Consider the following 13,294-nt stretch of genomic DNA (forward strand, 5'->3'; position numbering starts at 1 on the left):
ACTGAACAACAGCGACGAGTCTCCTTTATACCACTGTTTCTGTCATCCATTTTTTCCCATTGGATGATTTTTTTCTGTTTCCACAGATATATAAATAAGCAAAGACAAGTATAATTTTTGTCTGGTTTTACACAAGTGGTGGCATACAACACAGTATGTTTTGCATGTTGTTGTTTTTTTTTCCCCACTTAATGGGGTGTTTTGGGGAGAGGGTATTTTCCTACTAACACATAGAATATGGCATCATTCTCTCATATTCTGTTTATGTGGACTATTTTATTGCTTAGTCACTAAGTCGTGTCTGACTCTTTGCAACCCCATGGACTCTTTGCAAGCCCCATGGACAGGCTCCTCTGTCCACAGGATTTTCTAGGCAAGAATACTGGAGTGGGTTGCCATTTCCTTCTCCAGGGATAGTATTTTACTGCAGAGCTATAAATAGTATATTTTACTTCTCTCTTATTGATGGAAATTGAAGGCATTTCTAACTTGCTATTTTAAGCAATGAAACAATTAATAGTCTAACAACATACTTTTATACATACATACTATTATATCTACAGAATAAACTGGAATTCTTCTGTAAAAGAGTGTGAAATTTTGATAAACATTTTCAATGGTCCTGAATATTTGTGTTGTAGGAATGCATACATTCTCAAGCAATATGTGAAGTGCTTACCTGCCCCCCCTTCTTGGTAACACAGTATTAACAAACTTAGGTATCTTAGTCAATCTTAATAGGTAAGAGATGTTATTTCAGTGCAATACTAATTTGTATGTCTTCTTTTATGATTAAGATTGAGTACCATTTCATAGTTTTAAGAGTTAAGCATATCATCTTTTTAATGAATTATTTGTTTATATCATTTCCACATATTTCTACTGGGTAATGTGCCAGAGTAAAGCCTCTTGGAACACATTGAAGATTTTGTGCCAAGATTCCTTGTCCCAGAAATCTATTTAGAAATGATAGCCTTGAAGTCAATAAATAGAAAAATTCAAGGAAATAAGAGACTTGCCCTTCAAAGAATCCAACATCAATTAGTACTACCTCTGTTCCTTATTTCCCTCCTTGCATATCCTAAATACAAATTTTATGGTATATTTTTATAGAAAGAAAAGAAACTTTAACTTTCTAGGATCAGCCACTTATTCCCATTCTATTGCTTCTCAAGTGTTTCTGAGATTGAATGAAACACAGTAACACTGTGTTGAAAGAAAGCGCAATGAGAACAAAGGTTAATGTCCAGTTGTTCAGCAGGGGGTGGAAGGTGTGGAATCCCACACACGTTCACCTGTAATTTCCTCTTTGTTTCAGACTTTAATGAGGAGCCGTGATGTCCCATTGCTTTGTTCAGATTCGAGGCCTCTGTGCTAGCATGCAACTGTTCAAGAGCAATTCACCCAGACTCACCTTCCCCTTTTGTTTTTATCTTTTTTTTCTCTCTTTTTGCCACTGATAATTGCACCAAAATAAACAGCTTTCCTATGGTGCTCAACAGCATTCAAATGTGCCAGGGCAAGGACCCCTTTTCTAGAAAATGAAATAAAACATATGGAAGGGAACTAAGAACTCTTGTCAAAATTATTCCACTGTGAAATTAGTTACATTCCACAAGAAAACATAATCACACCAAGGGGTTCTTTCTTCAGTGACTCTCACACAAACTGCAGCAGGAGAAAAAAAAAAATCTAGCGTTCAGCTTCATAAGCTGTCAGTGCCATTGGCTACCTAAACCCATTCATATTTGATTATTTTCAGTCCACTGCAATTTCTATACAGCCCTGGTGGATATTTCTTTGGTTCATTGAATAAAACATTCACATCAGTCCATGACTGTGTTGCTGCTGTCTTTGCTATAATTAACACAGCAACAGATTAAAAAATACTACTTAAAATAACTGGTATACATTCACTTCCAAACAGAATACACATAAAAAAGATTATTCAACAGAGAGCTGCCAAATGTACTGTAAACTGGAAGTGTTTCAATATCACTTAAACACTCGGCTAGAAGCTAAGTGAACCACATCTCTGCTGTCAGCAGAGCATGAAACTGAGATTTGTTTCACTTTCCATCCAGTCTCTGCCAGTTAAAACTAAAGACTTCTACAGGCTAAATACATATTTCCATTTTTACTGGCATGGTCCACTTACTCTTTTCTAAGCAATACAGTTTCTTCTCAAGGATGCTTGATCCTTTTATGAAGATGATATTCTGAAAAGCATTATGGTCTGACAAACTTTTCCAAATTCCATCACCACCCTCATCTCTACGAAGCCTTTCTTGGGTGCACACAGTTGTGAATGACACCATAGAGAGAATCTAATAGATGCCATCCCTTTTCCTATGAGAAGGTATCACACACACACACACACACACACAGACACACACACACACAGACACACACACAGACACACACACAGACACACACACAGACACACACACAGACACACACACACACACACACACACACACACACACACACACACACACACACACACACACACACACACACACACACACACCAGAAAGAAACAAATGCAAACTGAAAACCTGCTCCATATCTCCACTGAATTCCCTTTTCTTATCAAATCAAATCAAATGTTCTCAGCATGTCAGAGACTCCCACCATATAAGCCTAGATTATCTGTCTCTCCCCACTCTGCTCTACCAATCACGTGAGTGCATCTCCTATTCCTAGTAAACCAGATTACTTGCAGTTCCTGTGACATTAGCATTTTCTCCTGATCTGATCCTGCCCCCCAAATAAGCAGAGAATCGGGGCCCTGGAGTCTAGTGTAGGGTACGTTAGATGCCCAATTCAGAGGGAAGGGAGGGAAGGGCCTAGGAAGAAGAAGTATTCCTTGTAATCTTATCTATGGGTAGCTGGCATGCAACTAAGAAAATCATCTGAGCCAGATCATCCCTCAGAGTTGCTATGGAGGAAAGTCATGCAGACCAAACAAGTTGTCAGTTTAAATGAGTGCTGCAGAAATAAGGCTTCGGTGATGAAACCAGGATGAGAGAGATAGGAGACAGGAAATATTTAAAAGTGGAGGGGTTGAGATGCAGTCAAAAGCTGCAGAAATGAGAGATCTAATGACTCCCTATAATTGCTGCATCTCTGGGCGGTTGGGGACAGAATATGAAGGATGTGAGTGGAACTAAGTGCCACCTCAGGGCTTCTACTCATGGCATTCTCTCTGCAAGGAATGTCTTCTCCACTCGTCCCAATCATACCCATTCATCAAAACCCATCTCAAATACCATATTTTCCAAAAAACCTGTACCTATCCCTTCAAGAGGGGCCACCGTCCCTCTTTTTCACTTCATCAGACATGGTTGGTACTTCTTCATGGCCTTTCTTAGGTAGATTGTATATTACAGTCTTCAGTTTATTTGGCCCTTTACTATATTATATATACTGTGAAATTATGGATTTCTTCTTAATATCAACTCTGTGTGTGTGCAGTCTCTCAGTCATGTCCGACTCTTTGGGGCCCCATGGACTGTAGCCCACCTAGCTCCTCTGCCCACGGCATTTTCCAGGCAAGAATACTGGAGTGGAGTGCCATTTCCTATTCCAGCTGATCTTCCCAACCCAGGGATCCAATCTGCATCTTGTGTCTCCTGCACTGGCAGGTCGGTTCTTTACCACTAACACCACCCGGGAAGCCCAATATCAACTGTAGCAACTACAAACCCTGGTGCATAACTGTTGCTCAATAAATACTGTTAACATTACTTTAACTAACATCTAGGTAGGGAAGAAATATTTGCATGATCTATGGAACAAGGAAGAGGGTAAAAGGTCCAAATATGTCTCTAGGTGTTCTCCCAGTCGGCCACCATCACTGGCATTCCCATGATATGTTTTACAGAGATAACTAGATATGTTCAGCTTATATTGAATATTTATCATGGGCCTATCAGTCAATTTGCTCATATATCAGAGAAAAATTATTCACTATATTCTCAAGGTATATGAAGAATGTTTAATAAATATCACTGCAAAAATATAGAAATGTCCATTTTAATATTCTCTTCAGTTTTTCTGGGCACAGCCAGGAAGCCATTTCATCCCACCTAAAATTCTGAGACCAAGACTAATTTAGGTTATGTTGTGACTAAAATTTAGTTTGCTTTCTTATTTAACAATTCTCTCTCACTGTATTATCTTTTTGATAAATACGTCATTTTGGAAATAGATGCTTGATGTACATATTTCATATAAACCAATGGTAGGATCCATAGGAAAAATCTTACACTGTTACTGGGAATAAAATACATGAATGTTGTTTGTGTCAGCTGTTAGAAAGATTGAGGTCAAATTTTCAGCCAAGCTATAGCAAAGCCTATTGGACATTATGGAATATAATCTATGTTTAAACATTATCCCCAGATTTACTTTACTTTTCCTACTGATTTCCCTATTTTCCTATTTTTTTACCTAAAAAAAATGGTATAAGTCCTTTTAAATACTTTTTATTTTAAAAATGAAGGGTATAAGTAATAAATACATAAAATTAATCTACTTTTCTTGAGACTGAGATATCCTGAAGTCAAATATATTACACAGGTGTATAATCCTATTAAATAAAAAGAAATTACCAGCTTCAGGTATATTTTCTTAAAAGTAGAATGATTTTAAAACTAGTTGGAAGGTACAGGAAAAATCTATTGATTTCCTAATTTGCTCCTAATGTTGATATAAGCCATTTATTCATTTTTATCTATTTTTTCCCCTCTAAGGGTAAGGTAAATAAAACTTCTACCTGGCGACCTCACTTTTACAATTCTATCATAAAGTACAAAGGTGAGAAATCTTGGCTTTCAAAATTCCTTGCAATACTCACAGAGCTATAAAGTTATAAGAAATGCAGAGTGGTAATATTCATTAAGAACCTTGCTTTCCAAGGCTACAGCCATGCATCAAATAAACAAACTATAAATATGATATACTATTGGCTATTCATCATTTGAAAGACCGTACATACCTTAAAATGGGCATCCCTGATAGCTCAGTTGGTAAAGAATCTGCCTGCAATGCAGGAGACCATGGTTCGATTTCTGGGCTGGTAAGATCCCCTGGAGAAGGGACAGGCTACACACTCCAGTATTCTTGGGCTTCCCTTGTGGCTCAGCTGGTAAAGAATCTGCCTGCAATGAGGGAGACCTGGGTTTGCTCCCTGGGTTGGGAAGATCCCTGGAGAAGGAAAAGACTACCCACTCCAGTATTCTGGCCTGGAGAATTCCATGGACTGTATAATTCATGGGCTCGCAAAGAGCGACTTTCACACTATTCACAAACACACCTTTAAAATATGTAGTTCTCTCACTAAAATAAGATGAAAACTTAGAATTTGAAGCTTATTAACAGCAAAATCACTGCAAGTGTCATGAAATTTTGTCAGAAGTTATTTCCAAAATTGCCTATCTTTAGTAATGCCATGTCATACATATTTTGCTTTCATTTGTATACTTTCATTTCCAATTAAAATGTTTCAAAAATTAATGTTTTGAGTAAAAAGAGTCATTAAAAGGCCAATGCAAAATGCAAAATTTCACAAAAACAGTCATTTTAAAAATGTCTCAGATTAAAAGGCTTTTTATGAACTGGTTATTTAAATGTGTGGAAGTGAGCAAATGTTGTATTATTGGTGACTCAAAAGAAGACACTTGCTGTGTGGGCAGAGAATGTGGAAGCTCTTTGTGAAGGGAAGAGTTTGTCACTTGAATTAATGTGGTAGACTTGCCTCATAAGTCATCTCCACCATCCTGCTCTACTACACTGCTGGGAAGAGTCGAGGTCAATATTCTACTCATTTAGAACATACAGAGCCTATTTATTTACTAAAGGACTCATATCCCTTCATGTGGTCAGGATACAATAAGACTCAGAATAAAAGCTTCTTTAAGAAACCAATTATTCAGGAAAATGAATAAACTATTACACTTGAACAAATATGTCAAAATCTTGCTTGCTCTCCTCTGTTGCTGAACGCCACGACTCGCCTATCCACATAGAGGAGGTGGTCACCTACCAACTCAGATTTCAGTCCTACTGAATAGGTTCCTTATTACAATGCAATATTGTTTCTCTCTTTATGCATTCCTTGAAGCCCTGATTTCTATTATATTTTCCCAAAATCCTTTAAAAAGGAACAAAGCATTCCTTTGTGCAATAGGATTTAAGAATTGAACTTGTTTATGCAGAAAGAGTGCTGTATTCAACATGGCAGCCAAGCTCTCAAAAAGCAAAAAGTGAAAGCAGTACATGGGAATTAGAGAAAAAGAGACACTGCAAGTGTTAAAAACAAACTTTAAGGGGGTCAGCATTTTGTTTCTGGTTCACTTTTTGCTGAAGGTAAGAACATACTCCATGTACCTAGGATAAGAATTCATTCTGAATATTCATATTGATGATTTCTATTTATGGGAAATAATCATAGCTGGTCATAAAAATAACTGAATACTGAGAAAATGGACTCTTCTTGGCCCTGTGGGCCAGTTTCCAACAGTGAACATATTCTTGGTAATATTTTGTTCCCATAGATTCACAAAGAGTGGCTGCTTTGGTTTTCTTGTCCAGAGAATTGGTCCATTCAGCACATCCATATGGTGCCCTAGATTCTATTGAAAAGTCAGTGAATCATGTGGGTGAATGGACCACTTCTGTGTCCTCATTTTCTTCTCTATTATTTGGGGTTTTAAAACTTTGGTTTGAGTTTATTTTGATCGCTAACTATTAATATTGTCTTTATGCTGCGCTCAGTCACTCAGGCGTGTCTGACTCTTTGCAACCCCATGGACTGTAGCCCTCCAAGCTCCTCTGTCCTTGGGATTCTCCTGGCAAGAATACTGGAGTGGGTTGCCATTTCCTGCTTCAGTCTCTAGCTGGTTAGAACTGTTGAAAGGAGCTGAGAAAATGGTGGAAAAAGGCAAAAGGCTGGGAAAAGACTCAAGGTTGGCACAGGCATGTGGCCAACTAGCATGTCCATTTCCTAATGCTCCAGAAAGATCTCTGCATTAAGCGTTTCTGCTAGTCTTTGCTTCAAACCAAACTGATCAGCAACTTCTTTCAGAGGATATTTTAAAAAATACTCATTGAGCACTAATTATACCTGAAGCACTGTTAGAGAGACTTTCAATTACAAAAATATATTTTTTAAATAATTCCTGTTTTCACAGAGCTCGGGGTCCTTGTGAAGTCACCATGGAAGTAATACATCTGAATAAAAACTACTATAATGACTAGGGGCAGGTTATGAAGAGATGAAAGCATCTCAGGAGATAAGATATTGAAGGGTATTCTAGCAGAAGAAACAAAGACTATGATAAACAAAGCATTATAAAACTCTGATTGAGAAATATAGTATTATTTCAACATACGAGAACCAGGGAGTCACTTCCAATTTCTCACTAACTGGGGGGATAATAATACAACTGGGGCTTTGTGTTTCTACCCCGTGCACTTTTAGCTACTTCCTGTTTCTATTTATGTATCATTAGCTGGTTGCCTGGACTCTCTGCTACCACATGTTCATCATCCCTGCTCCTCTTTCATTTCTTTATGAAAAATGACTCAATTTCTGTAAACAAATTTTCTCATAGGTCTCTATTTCCCTATAATCGTATCATCTTTAGACCTTTCCTTGACCATTTGTAAGCTCTCTAAATTCAACTGTAACGGAGTTTTCAGAAGGGCAGAGGAATCAAACCGGGAGCAAATCAAAATTGGTTTCCCTTCTCCCCTGCGAAGTATGGTTAAAATGAATATCAAAAAAAATCTATGAAGAAACTAAACAGATAGGAGATCTCTTGAAACCAATGAGAAGAAAAATGAAATGAAGCAAAAAGTAACTAATCCCCACTTCCGCCTGTGCAGGAAACACTGTCACAGGGGCAAGAGTGGGGACGCAGCCACTGGAGGGCTCTCCCACCTCGTCTCTCTGAGCTTTCATGTGATATAAAGCAATCAAACCCTTGGCGCCCGCTTCAGGCCTGGATTCAAGTTGCATCCCTGTGCTTGTACAAACCCTCCATTCAGCTGCAACAAAGGGGACTAACTTAGTTCTCACAGCCAGTAAGAAAGCACATGGAGTAGACGTTCAGCTGCAGAACAGACAGAAATACACCAGGTCTCACAGGGCTTTCAGCAACTGGAAGCAGAAGAAATCAGACAGAGCGCACACACCACAATCCAGAGCAGAAACGCTCCCGCGTGTTCAGCTCACATTCACCACCCTTCCCTTTCTGCCCATTAGTTCTCCAATAACTCGTAGGTACTGACACCTCTACCTCTCCCTTAGTAATATTCTCACTTGTCCACATATACTTTTGCTCTCAACCTCTTGGCAATAAGAAATAGGATGGCAGAATGGCCACTATTCTCTTGAAAAGCAGATCCCATCTTCAGTTGTTTACTGAAAGGCTGACAAAAGTTCACTCCTACCAACCACTTCCAGAAAGTCAGAGAAGAAACTGCCCATCACCCTGAAGGAGAAAGAAAGGTAATTTCTCTGTGATTTTTAAATGCACGAAAAGAAAAATATCTATTGCAGCATTAACTATAAACTGCACAAACATTAAATTGTTTTGAAGATTGATTAAGCTCCCAAGAGTTGCCATGATTAATGAATCAATGGCATCAGCAAATTTTATACAACAGAAACAGAACAATTGTGAAAAACCAACAAGCACAACTAAATTTGGTTGTAATTGGCTCAAGTCATCTTAGATGTCATGAAAACAGAAAATAAAACAGTATTAAATGGTACAGAGTCTAGGAATCCTGAATTTGTACTGAAAGTTTACTCTTAATTGTAAAATTTTAGGGTAAGTTTTGGTTCATAATGAGTTCCCATTTTCAAGGATGTAGCTTTCTTATGCCAAACACATAGTTTACAATTAATGTAAGATGTTTTCCTATATTTTTGTATCTTTGACAAAAATACTTAATTTAACCCCTTTTCATATCCTTTATTTTTTTCTGCCTACTGGAATAAATTTGAGATGAATGAATAAGCTATCCAATTTAGCAGGCATTTTCAACCCTTAAAAAGCTGATGTAAAGGTAGCTCTAAGAGACACCCAAGAAAACAGAATGGATCAGTAGGATAACCTAAAGCAGAAGGGTCGTCTCTGATCCTTTCTGCACATCTTCTTATTGCCTAATGCAGGATATGGCATAGACTAGGTTCTCAGACTTGCTGGATGAAACTGGTTAAAGATGAATATTCTTATGTTGTAAGAATACAGTAAGTTATAATTTGTCACCCACTTCTTTCAACATGACCTCCACAGAAGCAAGAGACCACCCTGACTCTTGGAAGTAAGCCTTGAAAGATGGATTTGCCAAAGGAAATGTCGGTAAGGCCAGTTACAGGATCATCCATAATAATCAGATCAATCTGGGCTAAAAATTTAGTTCTGTTTGTGTGAATTAGAAGTGATATTATTGTAGTTTTAAAGAGTGAGACTTGACCACAGTTTAACTCAAAATGTCTCTTCAAGGAGGAGTCATGTAAAACAGAAAGAGCACTGAGGTAGCAGTTGGCTGACAGAACTCTATCTTGACTGACTGTGTCATTTTAAATGAATTTCTTTCATTTTTGAGGTCTCAGCGTGCTCATCTACAAAATGAAACAAGTTGAATTACCAAATTTTCTATGTATGTCAGGGTGAAACTTTTTAAGTAGCTTGTTGCCTTTCATCTAGAAAGCCAACAAATGTGAGAAACAACCATAATGGAGGTCTCTAAATTTTAATAATTATTTAACAACAAAAACTAAAATAAAAATGTGATGAAGGGGACATCTTATTCGATTTCTTTCCCAGGGCCTTGTCTTTCTTCCTCATTTTTCTTCCTCATTTTTATGCTGTTACTATTGTGGGAGAGCATGTGTGTGCACATCTGATCCCATTTTGACTACCTAGAGAGCTTAGGTTCTTGGATTTCCCATGAGATTCAATTTGTCTGCCTGCACTGGCTCTTTGTGAGTTTTAGTAACTGTTTCTCTAATCTCCAACATCACCCACCCTTCCAGAACATCACTTCCTCAGCAAGGCCCCACATTTGTCTATAGTCTAATTTTTTCCACAAAGTCTAATAAATATTTTATTCCCATGGAACTTAGAGTGGCTCTGTTCTCCTAACTGAAAGCTGATGAGTACAATGGCGTCACATACCACGCTGACCACCAGTCAAGTCTCTGACTTGTTTGCGTATGTTGAGTCTCTACCTTCAAATCTCTTTGCCCTCAAGAAACCCCAAGGGAAAGGACAATGAACTTCCCTGACAATGTGATACGTGCAAAACCACTGCATATTATACACCTATTTTTTTAATTGGAGAATAACTAGTTCACAATATTGTGGTGGTATCTGCCATAAATCAATATGAATCAGTCCTAACTATATGTATAAAACATACATGTTATATATGTGTGTGTGTGTATATATATATATAGAGAGAGAGAGACTCTCCCACCATTTCTCCCCTCCAGGTCGTCTCAGAGCACCAGGCTGGGATCCCTGTGTTATACACCTGTTCTTCACCACATGGAACACGAGGTCTTAAGGACTGCTTCTTGCTAAAAAAAGTTCCCTGCCTATTCTGTGGGTATAAGAAGAGAATTAGTATGAAAGAGAAATGTTTCGGGGCAGTTCTCTTTTTTAGCATCATCTAAAACTGTTCCTGAAAGTAAGAAAGAGACTGGAAACTGGTTACCAGGTGGAACTCATGTCATTGTCCCCAAGACGTTCACACATTTTAAAATCTATTTTTTGTCTCCTAATAAAAACTAGGGTGAACTGCAGAAAATAGGAAAATGAAAAGCTGATATGAAGGGAGTATTTAATGAAAGTCAGTATCAGATGTAAAATATACTAAAGAATAAAAGCAAAACTATTTTATTGACAAATAGATTTCAAGTTGTTCAATGACACAGAAACATAATCACTAGTCCAAGCGAAGGAACGTATGACCTTCACTACTTTGAAAGGCACTGTCTTCTGGTCCTATTGTTTTTCTAGTCCATTTCTAATTGGCAATGCCCTATCAAATGCTCAAATGCAAAAACTTGAGTTCAAATAATTGTCAACACTTATCTGGACTCTTTTTTATTCCATCTTACATTTCTAAATCATGTTTATTTCATAAAGCTAAACTCAAGCCAGATGAAATCCCTTGACAAAAGAATCGAACAAGTCCAAATTGATCTCTTAAGTGGATCAATAGAAACTTAACTGAAATGGATTGGGGATTTTATCAAACTTGATGTAGTAGAACACTAATAAGATCACTTCCAATTCACACATATAAAACTAAATTTTCAGCACAAATTGATCTTATTACTAAGGATGAATGGTCACCTTTAATAATGGATTAAAGTGCTAAAGAATTCTCTTTTTATTCAAAAATCTTTTTTTTTCTTTTAAACTATTGGAGATTGCCTTAACTTTCTCTCTTACACTGAACTTTACTCACTTTTTACATGATCAGGTTTGAGGTTTAGGATTGTTTTAATTTTCATAATTTGACCTGGATTTTTAAACTCAGAAATATCTTCTGATGTGTTCTCAAAGGAGAATTCTGTAACAGCCAGAAAAGCCATTATGATACAAATGTATTGCTCCAATAAACCATAACATTCCTACAAGCTGTTTGTAAAACAGTGCAAACAATAGTTAGTAAAGCTGTCAGTATGACAAAGGATTGTACATTTGAAGTGCTAGCTTTGTCTATTTGTGACTATTACTATGATAATCAGATATGTTTCTTAGATCTGTTACATGCTAGAATTTATTAATATTATTCATAAAATGTATTCATGAAAATTTGATGATCTATATTCTAGGTGGTTGTGGTAAAGACTTAATATAGTTAAGAATAAAGGCCAAAGACTCTATCACTTTAAAAAACCCTAATCACCCTCTAATCCATTTGAAATATCAGATTTATCCATCCTAAAATCCATCTCTTCATGTCTACCTGCAGGGACTGGCTTCTGCAATGGTGTCAAATGTTGGTTCAGACTGCTCCCAGCAAGTTTTGCTGCTCTTCAGCGAAAACAAAGAGAACTGCTATGAAATGTTCAGATACTTGGAGATTTTATTGGACACTTTGCTAGTGAATGCATGTGGATATAACTTTTCCAGAACTTTTCTTCCTCCATCTCATATTAGTTAAATAGATCCGAAAGAAGAAAACATCTCTCTCTATACCTAAGAAAATGTTCAAACATTCATGTAAGACTTTGTATCCTGTTCTTACAACTCACTTTTGCCTACTGGTGGGTGTGCTCTGAATTATAAATTCTTAACTATATTTGCAAACATTTAAGGTGTGCTGCAGTCCACGGGGTCACAAAGAATTGGACACAACTGAGTAACTGAACTGAACTGAAACATATTTGTGCTTCAGTAAGAAAAGGCAGAGGAACCAGAGATCAAATTGTCATCATCTGCTGGATCATTGAAAAAGCAATAGAGTTCCAGAAAAACATCTATTTCTGCTTTATTGACTATGCCAAAGCCTTTGACTGTGTGGATCACAAGAAACTGTGGAAAATTCTGAAGGAGATGGGAATACCAGACCACCTGACCTGCCTCTTGAGAAACCTGTATGCTGGTCAGGAAGCAACAGTTAGAACTGGACATGGACCAACAGACTGGTTCCAAATAGGAAAAGGAGTACATCAAGGCTGTATATTGTCACCCTGCTTATTTAACTTATATGCAGAGTACATCATGAGAAACACTGGGCTGGAAGAAGCACAAGCTGGAATCAAGATTGCCGGAGAAATATCAATAACCTCAGATACAGAGATGACACCATCCTTATGGCAGAAAGCAAAGGGGAACTAAAGAACCTCTTGATGAAAATGAAAGAGGACAGTGAAAAAGCTGACTTAAAACTCAACATTCAAAAAAACTAAGCTCATGGCAACCAGTCCCATCACTTCATGGCAAATAGATGGGGAAACAATGGAAACAGTGACAGGCTTTATTTTTGGGGGCTCCAAAATCACTAGACGGTGACTGCAGCCATGAAATTAAAAGACACTTGCCCCTTGGAAGAAAAGCTATGACCAACCTAGATAGCATATTAAAAAGCAGAGATATTATTGCACGGACAAAGGTCCTTATAGTCAAAGCTAAGGAATTTCCAGTAGTCATGTATGGATGTGAGGGGTGGACCATAAAGAAAGCTGAGCGTGGAAGAATTGATGCTTGTCAACTGTGGTGTTGGAGAAGACTCTTGAGAGTCCCTTGGATAGCAAGGA

General features: G+C 37.6%; 1 protein-coding gene across 2 annotated transcripts in view; it reads right to left on the reverse strand.

Moving 5' to 3' along the window:
• SLC7A11 (solute carrier family 7 member 11) overlaps window positions 1-13,294 on the reverse strand; it is a 248,002-nt gene that overhangs the window by 119,028 nt on the left and 115,680 nt on the right. The window lies entirely within an intron of this gene.

Source organism: Cervus elaphus, chromosome 5 (genome assembly GCF_910594005.1).
Source record: "Cervus elaphus chromosome 5, mCerEla1.1, whole genome shotgun sequence".
NCBI classification, from domain to species: domain Eukaryota; kingdom Metazoa; phylum Chordata; class Mammalia; order Artiodactyla; family Cervidae; genus Cervus; species Cervus elaphus.